The 13,098-nt window shown below is 33.4% G+C and overlaps 1 protein-coding gene across 1 annotated transcript in view; it reads left to right on the top strand.

The window, feature by feature from the left end:
- LOC127561572 (pre-mRNA cleavage complex 2 protein Pcf11-like) overlaps positions 1 to 13,098 on the top strand; it is a gene marked incomplete at its 5' end in the record, with an annotated part of 74,691 nt that overhangs the window by 15,262 nt on the left and 46,331 nt on the right.

Genomic DNA, 13,098 nt, shown 5'->3' with positions numbered 1-13,098 from the left:
TCCTTTTCTTTTTTCAGAGGTAGCTGAATTACATATAGTGTTTGCAAACATAATTAAGATATTGCCCTAGGGGGCCAGAAATTTTAATTTAAGAAAAAATACTTTATTTTTGTCTTATTTTTACATTTTTTCTAAACATTTTCTTCCATCTCTTTCCTACTGGTAACATTGCTTATAAAAACAATTATTTTTTTAAAAAACCATAAAAACATTGTTCATCAGAACTACGTATAAACACATCAACTGTGTCTGTATTCCTCTACCTGTAAAGTAAAGGGGGGGAGTGTATTTTCTTAACTCATATCCAGGGCTGAATTTAATCATTATGAGCATGTCTCATTTTTTGTTCATTACATTTACATTGTTTTGAACTTTATGTGTATTTTCCTGGTTCTGGTAATTCTACCATGCATCAGTTCATCAAAAGTTTCTAATTCTTCTCCAAAATTTTACATTTATCATGTTTTTTCATGCATAGTATTTGTCATATTGATGTCCCATGATTTGCTTAACACTTTCCCAACAGAGAAGCATCTGCTTTGTTTTCAATTCTTCATTAACACGAAAGATGATTCTATAAATGGATTGATACTGATATATATATATATATATAAATGATGAATTATATATATATATATATATATACATATATATATATATATATAATTCTTATTCTGCATTAGATCTCCTTGGGATATATGCCTAGTATCAGCATCTAGCAATGAGAATTTTATATATATATAATTCTCATTCTGCATTAGATCTCCTTGGGATATATGCCTAGCATCAGTATCCCCCATATCAAAGAGTAGTAACATCTTCATTTCTTCTTTTAAGAATGGTTGCAAATTATTTTCCATAATAATTAGATCAATTACAGTGGCAATGTATTAGTCTTTTAGTCTGTCTGTAGTATATCGAACATTGACTATTTCTTTTACCTGTCAACTTCATCAGTTTGCTGGATATGATGACAAATTTCAGTTTTTTTGACTTAAATTTTTGCAATATAGCATAATAGTCACAAATGTTAAAGTTAAAATTTTTGTTTCTCTTGAAAATAGAATTATAAAATATTAGAACTAGCAAGATGTTAGAAACTTTCTCATCAAACTAATAAGGAAATAGAAGCTCAGAAAGGTGAGAAGGTTTAATCACTGTCAAACAATTAAACATAATTTTCTTGTTATATATTTTTTATTTTTTTAAAAAGTTTATGAATAGAGCAATGACTCGAGTTCAGAGGACCTGAGTTCAAATGTAGCCTCACACACTTAACACTTACTAGCTGTGTGACCCTGGGCAAATCACTTATCCCGAATTGTCTTGCAAAAAAATCAAAAAAACCAAACCAAACCAAACAAAAAATGTTTAACTCTTCTGAAATTTGGTGACTATAATATCGCCCTCTTACTCAGGGATACTGACAGCTGAGGCATTTTAAATAGTATAAAAGTTCTACATAAAGACATAGAATAGAGAATATGGAATGTTAGAAGCACCTATATTCAAATCTTTCCTTCAGTACTTATTAGTTATATGGTCCTGGGAAAATCAGCTCTCTGATATTCATTAATTTCATCTGAAAAATTAGGATCATATAGCCCTAAAGGAGATAATATCAGTAAATTGCTTTGAAAGTCTTAAATTGTCATATAAATTCAATTAATATTGAAAAAAATCATATTTTTTATATATTTATTTTTCAAGTATTCAAGACATAGCAATATGAACTTTGAAGTCAAGGTTGGATTATGGTGGAATGGAGAACAAGCCAAACAAATCAAAATCACCAATACTCACTCTGCATATTTTTAAAATTCTTTTTATGAAAGGCAGAGAGAATTAGTGTTTCCTGGTTAGTTAATGCAAAGTCTCTCAAAGAGAGATCATCTGTGATAGAAGCTTTACTACCCTATATCAGTAGGAAGAGTCTAGACAGTATGTATTTTTAACAGGTAAAATCATTATTTTGGGCATAGCAGAAAAGTGCTGAAACTTGTCCTTTGTGGTAGGTCTGCCCTTTTAGTAAACATTCTATATGGTGCCACCTTGAAGTAGCATTGATCTCAAGTTAAAGAGTTCATTTTCCTCTCATTGTGGCATAAGTGAGCCTTCAGAGGTATTCTCAGTATCTCTCTAGTCTTCAATGAGTTGCAACTTGAATCTAAAAGTAGGAGAGTCAGGATTATCTATCCTAAATGATTAAGCAAAAGAGGATGTCATCTGCTTCTGCAAATAAAGGAGGCTACTTTCATAAAAAGAGTCCATTTTAATGATGTGGAACAGAAAATTAGTAAAGACTCAGGTAGTTAATTGCACTTTCCAATTGGAAACTCAACTGTGGAGTGATGGAAGGGTTTTGGATCTGTCTTTGGGAACTCGTGTTAAGACTGATCAGATGGCTTTTCATCAATCAATTAACCAATCACAGTGCAGTGGAACTGATGAACAACTTGACCACTTGACAATCCCCACTGGAGTTTGAGGAAGAAATCAATTAAATCTTGTTACCATGTAGCAATTAGTATTTCAAGCAAAACAGATAAACAAGATCTTTTCCTACAAGATCTGTCTAGAGATTTCACTCCTCAGCGGTTTGACTTTTTCTCCCTGCCTCCCCAATCACCCAAGGGACCTGCTCTATGTCTGAGGGAACTAAGCCAGAGATATTTCTAGGACCAAATTCCAGGAAACTGGTTTGACTTTGGGGCAGGAGTTGGAAAGGAAACTGGTGGGCTGTAGTTCCCATCACAGCACCCACAGCAATCGCTTTGTCTGTTAAAAAATGCATCCTGTCCAGTCTATCCCACCTTTTAGCATCATTGATCTCTGACCAAAGATGCATGCACCCCCTTTCCTTCCTGGCTATGCCTCCTGGATTTCCTGTAAGTGCCCCCTCTGATCGCCCACAGTAGTTTTTTCCTGGTGTAGATTATTTTCATTAGCTCATCCTCAGAGGCTAGGGTAACAAAAGGGACCCTCCTCCAACTCCCTTTTGGAATTGTTCCCAATGCACTTGGCAGAGACCAACTACCAAGAAGACAGTGGGGCTCAGGAAACCAGTAAGATTCTTAGATCTTGCTATAAGTCATCTTCTGTATTTTACTCTGATAAGTAATTAATCTTTGAAAATAGGTACTCTTCACAAATGCTGTTCAATAGAAACCAAATTTTTAACCATCAGCTCTTGCTTTAGATTTTTTTTTCCTTTGGAAAAAAGATTGTGTCAAATGTTTTCTTTGATTATACATTTTCTGTACAACCACAATGAGAGTTTTATTAAGCAAAAAAGCAAGAATTTATATGACATTGTATATTGTAATAGCACAGATTCTTCTCCCCAATGAGCTTTCATGAGAATACATGGATTTAGTTGTTCCATTTTCCTGGAAGCAGTTAGTTGTCTTGTTTCCACTTTCTGACAACCAGTTCCCTTGGAGGATGTGCTGTGCATCCTTCCCCTTAAAAGAAAGTAATGTTGAAATATACATCGGCTGCAACTTTCTATTATGTTAATATTCCCTTCTCAAGTTATTAAATTTATTGATTTCCTTCAGTACTTGAACAGTATTTGCCATGGGATGTTTCTCTCTATCTGACCCTACTTGCTAAAGGTCCAATTTGGCTGCTCCTGTGGATTGACACACTCCTCAACGACTTCTAGTTTTGAGTATAATTTGGTCATATAGTTTCCATTTACCTTTGGTTCATTTTTCTAGTGTTTTGTCTATACTCTCCTTACACTGAAAACCTTCTAAGGAAGTTTTACCAATATCACCTCAAGGTAAAACATTATAGTGGTCACTGATTGGGATTGAATCATAGGCCTATAGACAAGAAATTGGAAGGGACTTCCAAATCATCGAAACCAACCTCTTCCTTTTACAAATGGATGAGGAAACTGAGAACCTTGGAGTTCAAATGATTTGCCCAGTGTCATATAGCTAGTAAGTGTCTAAGTTGATATTTTTACCCAGATATACATGCTATTGGTGGCCATCATTTTTTCTGGGAGTACTTCAGTTCATAGAGAAATTCAGAGAACTCAAATGGACTTAACTGAAACCAATTTAATACTTTATGAAGATTAAAAATGATCATGGCTATAAACAGACAAAACACATTGGATGTTGCTTTGTTGCATTCAGGAAAATTAGAAAAATACTCATTGATTTACCAAATGAACAAGCAAAATTACATTTTGAAAATTCATGCAGGATCTATCTAAAAACGTGGTAAAATAGATTATTAAGTAATTGTGAAGCTCTCAGATTGTTTTAATGTAGCAGATCTTAGATATGTTTGCACTAAAGAAGGTGTGTTCGCAATTTTTGCCTATTGTGATTTTGTTGTATAGGAAGATTTCAGGAAAGTAGTTGGAAAAGTGGCTGATTCCAAGAAGTTGGAATCTAAAGTAGACTATAAATCTTTCTAAGTTATACTTCTTAAAAGACATTCGCCTAATATAAAAATGAAAAAAAAAATGTATCTATTGGATATGATCTCACTGAAATCATATTACATATAACTGGCACAAAAAAACTATACATTTGTCAATGTTGCATTTTTGTAGCAAATAAAGTGAGATGAGTTGTATAAAGATTTTTAAAATATTTTGTGAATAATTTATAAAACATTAAAATGGCTTGAGGTATCAGTTTTAAGAGTATTTAAATGACATCTTATATTATTTAACTTGTTTTCTTCTTCCCAAAGAGCGGATTAAAATTTGATTCAATCCTCTTTAAAGAAAAAAAGCAACCTTTACCCCACCCCAAAATAATCTCCTATCATCCCTCATTGATTTGTTGCTAAGTTCTAGATTTCTATCATTAGAAATTCAATTATTCTTTATTTTATAATTTTCCTATTTCTAAATGTAAATGCTCTAAGGTAAACTAGTTGCATAGAGTCATTTATACCTTATTGTGAATGAATTTTATCAGTTCCTTTTTCTCTGTGATGAAAAGTACTCTATAGAAAGAAAGTATTGAATGCCCTGGAGTAAATTGAAAAGATCTGTCCTACAAGCAGAAGAAAATAATTCAGATAGGGAAGATAGAATAAAACTGAAAGAAGATCCCTCCCACTTCACAATTTTCCTCAGGATTTATTCTGTTATTCTGTATCAGTGATTTCTGAAGATCTGAGAAGACAAATATGTTTTAAATCCATATGTTTCCTGAATATGTTGTCAAATCTAGCTGCCATAGTGCTAGAGCACTATTTATTTTTTTTTAGTTTTCATAATTCCTATAAAGGGCAAGGCCAGAGTGCAAAATAATGCAGTAATATATGCTACCCTTTGCAAATAAAGTTGGAGGCTATGTGGAATGGCTGAAAGATCAATGAAATTAGCACCAAAGGACATGGACTTGAATTCTGGCTCTACCGTTTACTACCTATGTGCTAAAACACTTAACACCTCCAGTTTCTTCTTCTGTAAAATGAAGTGCTTGAAAATCTCTAAAGATGTATCTAACTCTAAATTTAGTGATGCTATACATCTTCAAGTTCTAATCACATATTTTGGGAATAGTTTCCTCTCTGATAGAAACCATTTTACTAATCCATTCTCTCTCACTTGTTACCTTTCCCTTGTGACTAATATAGCCAGTGGGTTTCTAGTAAACATTTAACAACTAGCTCTATTAAAAAAAAAAAAAGTATTCCTTCACACACACTTTTTAGCTTAATCTTCATTCTTAACATTTTCTCTAGTCTTAAGTCTAGAAAATCAACAAAATAACCTCTGATTAATAGCATTTGCTGATTTCCCAAGATGTAAATGCTAACACTGAAAATTCAGCAATCTGCTCTCACTATTCTGAGTTGGCTCTAGTACACCCATTTGTGAGAAAAACTAGCTGAGTATATTCTGATCATGGATCAAAGCATAGTTAAGTAGCTTATAAAAGAATCAAAACTCTTTCCTGACCTTGGCTTCAATAACATGGTGTGCTAATGAATTATACTTAATGGGTTATTACACAACTATTTCTGTCACCCTTTAACTAACCTCTCTGATCTCTTCTGGAATGACATACCCTGCTGATCCTTAACAAATTCTTCACTCCCAGTCAAACAACCTATTCTATCTATTCACTCGATATGGACTATGCAAAAGTTACTTGTCCAAACCCCCAGCAGCCAAATTTCACTCAGTGCTTCATACTTAAGTGCAGGATGAATGAACGGAGTGACAGGAAGGTGATGGCAAAGTCAAGAGTTGGAGCTGTTGAAGCATCAGCTTGATTTTGACTCTGCAAATCGAAGCAAAAGGCAGTAAAAAAAAAATCATCACAGAAAGAGAGTCAATGCAAAATCATGAAGTTCAAGTCAGCTTAACCTTCACAGGTATATATCTTGGTCTAGAGACTCAAGGGAGAATGAAACATCAGTACAAGATGAAATGGTATCAAATTTGAACAACTACTCTAATACAGGAGGTCAGAGTCATCCCTAAATAACAATTTGACATGATAAGGATGAGCCCAATGAGCCCAATTCCTGCTGCTAATTAAAGTTAGGTGGCTGCCTTGCTTCCCCAGCTGTGTGGTTAATAGTAAGATATTTTCTTCTGGGAGATAGCTTAAGAAGCCTTCAAAGGATAGATACTTAATGTTCTCTTTTAAGCCAGAAATAGGGAGAAAAAGAGGGAGAAGGAAAGTGAAAGGGAAAGGGAGAAAGAGAGAGAGAGAGAGAAAGAGAGAGAGAGAGAGAGAGAGAGAGAGAGAGAGAGAGAGAGAGAAGAGAGAGAGAGAGAGAGAGAGAGAGAGAGAGAGAAGAGAAAAGTGAGGGAATGAGGGAGAAAGATAGAGATAGACATAGAGAAAGTCAGAGAGAGGAAGAAAAAAGGAAAGGCAGAGAGATCAAAGTCACATGGGGAGAAATGAATGGAGATAGGATTTGAACCCAAGTCCTCTGACTTTAATACCACTGACCTAATTGATGGGCATCCCCATAATTTTTAATTGTCACAAAAGTGCTGAAATTATTCTTTTTTGTATATATGATCCCTTTTCCCTCTTTTATAATCTCTTTTGTATCCAGACCTTGTAGTGATATTGCTATATCACATGGTATGTATAATTTTATAGCCCCTTTGGGCATAGTTCCAAATTGCTGTCCATAATGGTTGGGTTAGTCCACAACTCTACCAACAATGCACTAGAGTTCCAATTTTCCCATATCTCTTCCAGTGTTTATCATTATCCTTTTGTGTCATATTAGACCCTCTGAAAGGTATGAAGTAATACTTCAGAATTATTTTAATTTGAATTTCTCTAATCAACAATAATTTACAGTATTTTTTCATTTGACTATAGATAACTTAAATTTCTTCATCTGAAATCTGCCTCTTTTGATCCTTTGAGCATTTATCAATTGGGGAATGACTTGTATTCTTATGAATTTGACTCAGTTCTTTATATTTTTGAGAAATGAGACTTTTATCAGAAAAACTGGCTATAAAAATTGTTCCACAGTGTTCTGCTTTCTTTTTTACTCTTAATTGCATTGATTTTGTTTTGCAAAATCTTTTAAACTTAATGTAATCAGAGTTCTCCATGTTGCATTTTGTAATGTTCTTTAGTTCTCCTTTGGCCATGAATTCCTCCCTTCTCCAATATAAGTAAACTATCCCTCTTTCTCCAAATATTCCTATAATATCATTCTTTTATGTCTAAATCATAAACCCATTTTGACCTTATCTTAATACAGGATATTAGATGTTAGTCGATGCATAGTTTCTGCCATACTATTTCCAATTTCCCCAGAAATTTTTGTGAAAAAGTGAGTCCTTATTCCAGAAGCTAGAGTCTTTGAGTTTAACACTACATTACTATAGTCATTGACTATTGTGTCTTGTGCACTGAAGCTATTTCACTGCTCTACCACTCTATTTCTTAGTCAATACCAAATGGTTTTGATGCTTGCCACTTTATAATATATTTTTTAGATGTGATTATGGCTAGAATACCTTCTTTTGTACCTTTTTTCATTAATTTCCTTGAAATTTTTTATCTTTTCTTCCAATGAATTTTGTTATTTTTCTAGCTCAATTGAATAATTTTTGTTAGTTTGATTTACTGAATAAGTAAATCTGACTTTATTTGTGGGAAAAACGTAATTTTGTTCATATAGTCCCTGAGTTTCTCTGGGCAGGTAGACTAGGAAATATTTTATATAGTTTATATTTCATTTAAATGCAATTCTCTATCTCTTGCTGCTGAGCTTTGTAGGTAATATATAGAAATGTTCATGATTTATGTGGGTCCATGTAATATCCTGCAACTTGTTTCAAGTGGTTTTTTAGGTGATTCTCTAGTATTCTCTAAGTATATCATCATATCAACTACAAAGAATGATTATTTTGTTTCCTAATTCCTACTCTAATTCTTTCATTTTCTTTTTCTTCTCTTTTGGCTAAAGCTAAAATTTCTAAGGTAATATTGAATAACAGTGGTGATAATGGGCATCCTTGTTTCAACTCTGATCTTATCAGGTTTGCTTCTGGCTCATTCCCAATACATATAATGCTTGCTGATAATTTTAAGAAAAACTCCAATTACTTCTATGCTCTCTAGTGGTTTAATAGGAATGGATGCTGTTTTTGTCAAGCCTTTATCTGCATCTACTGAGATAATCATATGATTTCTGCTAGTTTTATTATTGACAGTTTCTTTAATTTTGAACCAGCCTTGCATTCCTGGTATAAATTCTATAAATAATACATAATGTATTATTCTTATAATAAATTTCTTTGCTAATATTTTATTTAAATTTTTTTAATTAATGTTCATTGGGGAAATTGTCTATAATTTCTTTTCTTTGTTTTGGCTCTTACTAGTTAAGGTATCAGCAAAATGTCTGTTTCATAAAAGGAATTTGGTAGGGATCTTTTACTGATTTTTCCAAATACTTTAAATAAAATTGTAATTAATTGTTCTTTAAATGTTTAGTATTCACTTGTAAATACATCTGTGTGTGTCTCTATATCAGATATATTTCTAGTAGACAATTCATTATAGGATTCTGGTTTTTATTCTAATCTGTTTTTTATTTCCATTTTATGAGAAAGTTTATCCCATTCACATTCATAATTATAACTACTAATTGTAATTTTCCTCCATCCTATTTTCTTCTCTGTTTATACTTTTCTCTCTCCTTTTACTCTATACCTCTTCACCTTCCTTTCTACAAGCTCCTCCTTTTCTTTACCCTTTCCCCTCCTACTTCCCTATAGAGTAAGATAAACCCAGTGTGTGCTTTTGGCTCTTTTAGCCTAATTGAATAAGATTAAAGTTCAAATGATGTTCACCCCTTTTCTTCTTTCTCTGTATTGTAATAGGTCTTTTGCACTTCTTCATATAATGTATTTTACCCTATTCTCCCTCCTCTTTCCTCTTTTCCCAGCACAATCCTTTTTTTAACCTCTTAATTTTTTAATATCATTAAAATGATGTCAACAATTCAAACCCTCTGTCTATGTATACTCTTTCTAACTGCCCCAATAGAGATATCATTCTCAACAGTTACAAGTATCATCTTTGTGTAGGGATCTTATTGAATAAGATGTTTGTTTCTTTGTTTTTTCTTTTCTATTTACCTTCTTATGTTTCTGTTGAGTCTTGTATTTGAAGATCAATTTTTCTGTTCAGTTCTGTTCTTTTCATCAGAAAAGTTTGAATTTTCATTGCACATCCACCTTTTCTCCTAAAAAATTATGCTCAATTTTGTTAGGTAATTGGTTCTTAGATATAATCCAAGATTTTTTTTTTTGCTTTCAGGAATATCAAATCCCAAGCCTTCAGATTCTTTAATGTAGAAGCTGCTAACTCCTGTGTAATCCTGACTGTGGGTCCTTGATATTTGAATTGTTTCTTTCTGACTTCTTGGAGTATTCTTGAATTTGGCCACAATGTTTTTGGAGTTTTCATTTTGGAATGTCTCAGGAGATGATGGGTAGGTTCTTTCAGTGATTTGTTTTTACCTTGTAATTCTAGAATATTGGGGGAGTTTTCCTTCATAATTTCTTGATAGGTACTGTCCAAGCTTTTTTTTTGTAGCTTTTAGGTAGTCCAATAATTTTAAAATTATGTCTCCCAGATCTATTTTCCAGGTTAGTTGTTTTTCCAATGAGATTGTTCAGATTTTTTTTTTATTCTTTTGATTTTGTTTGACTTGTTCTCGATGTCTCATATTATCATTGTCTTCTACTTGCTTAATTCTCATTTTTAAGAAATTACTTTTCTTCAGTTATCTTTTGTACCTCATTTTCTATTTGACCAATTCTCCTTTTTAAAAACTTACTTTCTTCAATGGAATTTTTCCCATTTAGGCAATTCTATTTTTAAAGGAGTTGTTTTCTTCAGTCAATTTTTGTGCTTTTTCCAAGATGTTGCCTCTTTTCTTTCTTAATTCTCCAGCACAACTCTCATTTTCCCCAATGTTCCTTTTATCTCTCTTTTTTGATTTCTAAACTCTTTTTTGAGTTATTTCAAGAGAAATTTTTGGGCTTGAGACCAATACATATTTTTCTCTGAGGATGTGCCTATAGGTATTTTGACATTGTTGTCCTCTTCTGTGATTTGATCTTCTCTGTCATTATGGAAGTTTTCTATGGTCATGGATTTTTTTGACTTTTTGGTCATTAAAAAGTTGAGCTCTGCTCATGAGGCACAGGAACACTGACCCAAACCTCTTGTGCCAGAGGGCCTGGTCACTTACTTTCCATACAAGTCTCAAGTATGCCCAGATACTATTTGCTCTAGGTTGCATTCCCCTTTTACCCATGTGAGACAGATCTTTTGTGAAGTCCTTCTATGTTATCTTAAGCTGGGAAATTGTTTCATTATATCTTTTTGTGGGTTCTGTCAGTTGAGAATCCACTTATAAGCCTGATTTAATGTTGTTTCCAAGGGAAAGTGGGAAGAGTTCAGGAAACTTATTGGCTTTTCTCTGCCATCTTTGCTCTATTTCTCACTATTCTGTTAATGATGCTGATATTGATTTCATCTTAACCTGAGGACCAGAGGATCTTAAAAAATAACATCTTACATTCCTTCCCACATCAGGTCCAAGAATCTTGCTTACTGGTAGCTCTGGAGAAAAAGACATATATCTAAGCTGGTTTCCTTTTCCTGTTCCCTGGTTCTAACACATCCCTGCAGTAACTGAGTTAATTAATAAAAATCATGTTTCTATTCTGTATCCCTAAGAAATAATTTATACAATATGGAAACTGAGGAGTAGTATATACTCCAAAGAAGGGATAGGGATTAGGGACTAAGGAAATTCGCCATCCTTATTTCCATTCTGCCTCACCAAAAGTTATTGCCAATGGCATGCTTCCAATGTTTAACATAAGCTAATTCTATGAGCAAGACAAAGAATTATATTTCATGAATGTAAACTGTTTGCATTTTTGTTTTTCTTCCCGGGTTATTTCTACCTTCTAAATCCAATTCTCCCTGTGCAACAAGAGAACTGTTCGGTTCTGCACACATATATTGTATCTAGGATATACTGTAACATATTTAACATGTATAGCACTGCTTGCCATTTGGGGGAGGGGGTGGAGGGAGCAAGGGGAAAAATCAGAACAGAAATGAGTGCAAGAGATAATGTTGTAAAAAATTACCCTGTGAATAAAAAAAAAGAAGAAAAAAAAATTTATTTCGTAAATACATTCACCCTAAAACTCTGTTACCCATGAATTAGCTAGTTATCCAATAATTAAATGGGAATTGACATTCTTAAATATTTCCAATGGTCCTTTTTAAAATACTACAAGAATTTGAGAATGTCTCTACATATTGTTGGAGATCTGTTGTTTTGTCTTTGTAATCTATTTTTCTAAAGCAATATGACTACTTGTACTTTGTCTATTTGCCGATTTAAATATAAAAATAAATTATATTTGTTCTATTGTTTAAATTCATTATTTAGAATATTTTAGGCACTCTAATAAGTGAAGCAGGAAAAGGCAATCACATATTCAGACCATGCTGGTATGGTGAAAAACTGTCTGATCAACAGGGTAAAATATAAATAAGACTGGAAATCTGGCTGAGCCATGGAGATGCTAAAATTCCTATAGTGAGCATTTAGCCTGGGAGATATTCACGGAAGTCTCACCTTCCTCTCTTGGAATTGTGTCTACATAGCTCAGTGACTATTTCCAGAAATGTAATGCATTCCATTTTTGTGAACAGATTGAACATATGCTTGTTCATCACTGAAATTCTACTGTGCTGGTCACTGTGCTGAGAAATATATGTCACAGGATAGTTGCTCCATGGAGAGCTTTGATTAATGACTACAAATGAATTGATAGCAGACTAACTGTAGCTCCTGTGCCTAGTCCTAATATTTATTCAGAGATGGAGGGTAACCTGGTCATTTGATAGGTCAGAAATCTGAAAACCTGATTGATCCAAGCTAAAAGGGAAAAATATAGTGGAAATGGAATTTGAATCCAAGCTCTGTAACTCTTAAATCAATGCCCTTTCCACCTGACCATACTGTTTGTGTACCTATTTCCCCCCTTTGTCTAGATTTGTGATTTAATCAGGGTATGGAGACTCCCTTCACTGCTTCAGAACAGTCCCTAAGCTACATTTTTAGAGAGTTTACAATCTTAAAAAACTTATCTGTGCTCCTACTGCAAGTAAATATCAGAATCAGAATTTGAGCCCATGACTTCCTGACTCCAAGAATTGTACTCTCTGCAACCAGCTAGAACAACAATAAATTCTAATGTTACAACTAATTATGCAATAATGAACTGTGCCTCAATATAGCCAATACTCTTCAGCATTTAGTAAAGTCGTGTATTTATATAGACCCACGTTGAGACTAATTAATCCAATTTTTGATGCAACGATCATAAAAATACTGAATTGTTTAAGGAATCCATCCATACTTCTCCTTACTTTAATTTTGGCTCTCTTTGGCTTCTACCTTCTCCTTATTTGCCAAATTGTGGCCATGCAGGTACCTTTCAAATCCCTCTACTTTTTTAGGCATTGATGTTAAGGGGCACATTTGGAAATTTTTAGCAAACGTCAAACAGGAATTATTACTGATATT

This window comes from Antechinus flavipes, chromosome 4, assembly GCF_016432865.1.
Source record: "Antechinus flavipes isolate AdamAnt ecotype Samford, QLD, Australia chromosome 4, AdamAnt_v2, whole genome shotgun sequence".
NCBI lineage: Eukaryota > Metazoa > Chordata > Mammalia > Dasyuromorphia > Dasyuridae > Antechinus > Antechinus flavipes.
This window is presented reverse-complemented; position numbering and strand designations above follow the sequence as displayed.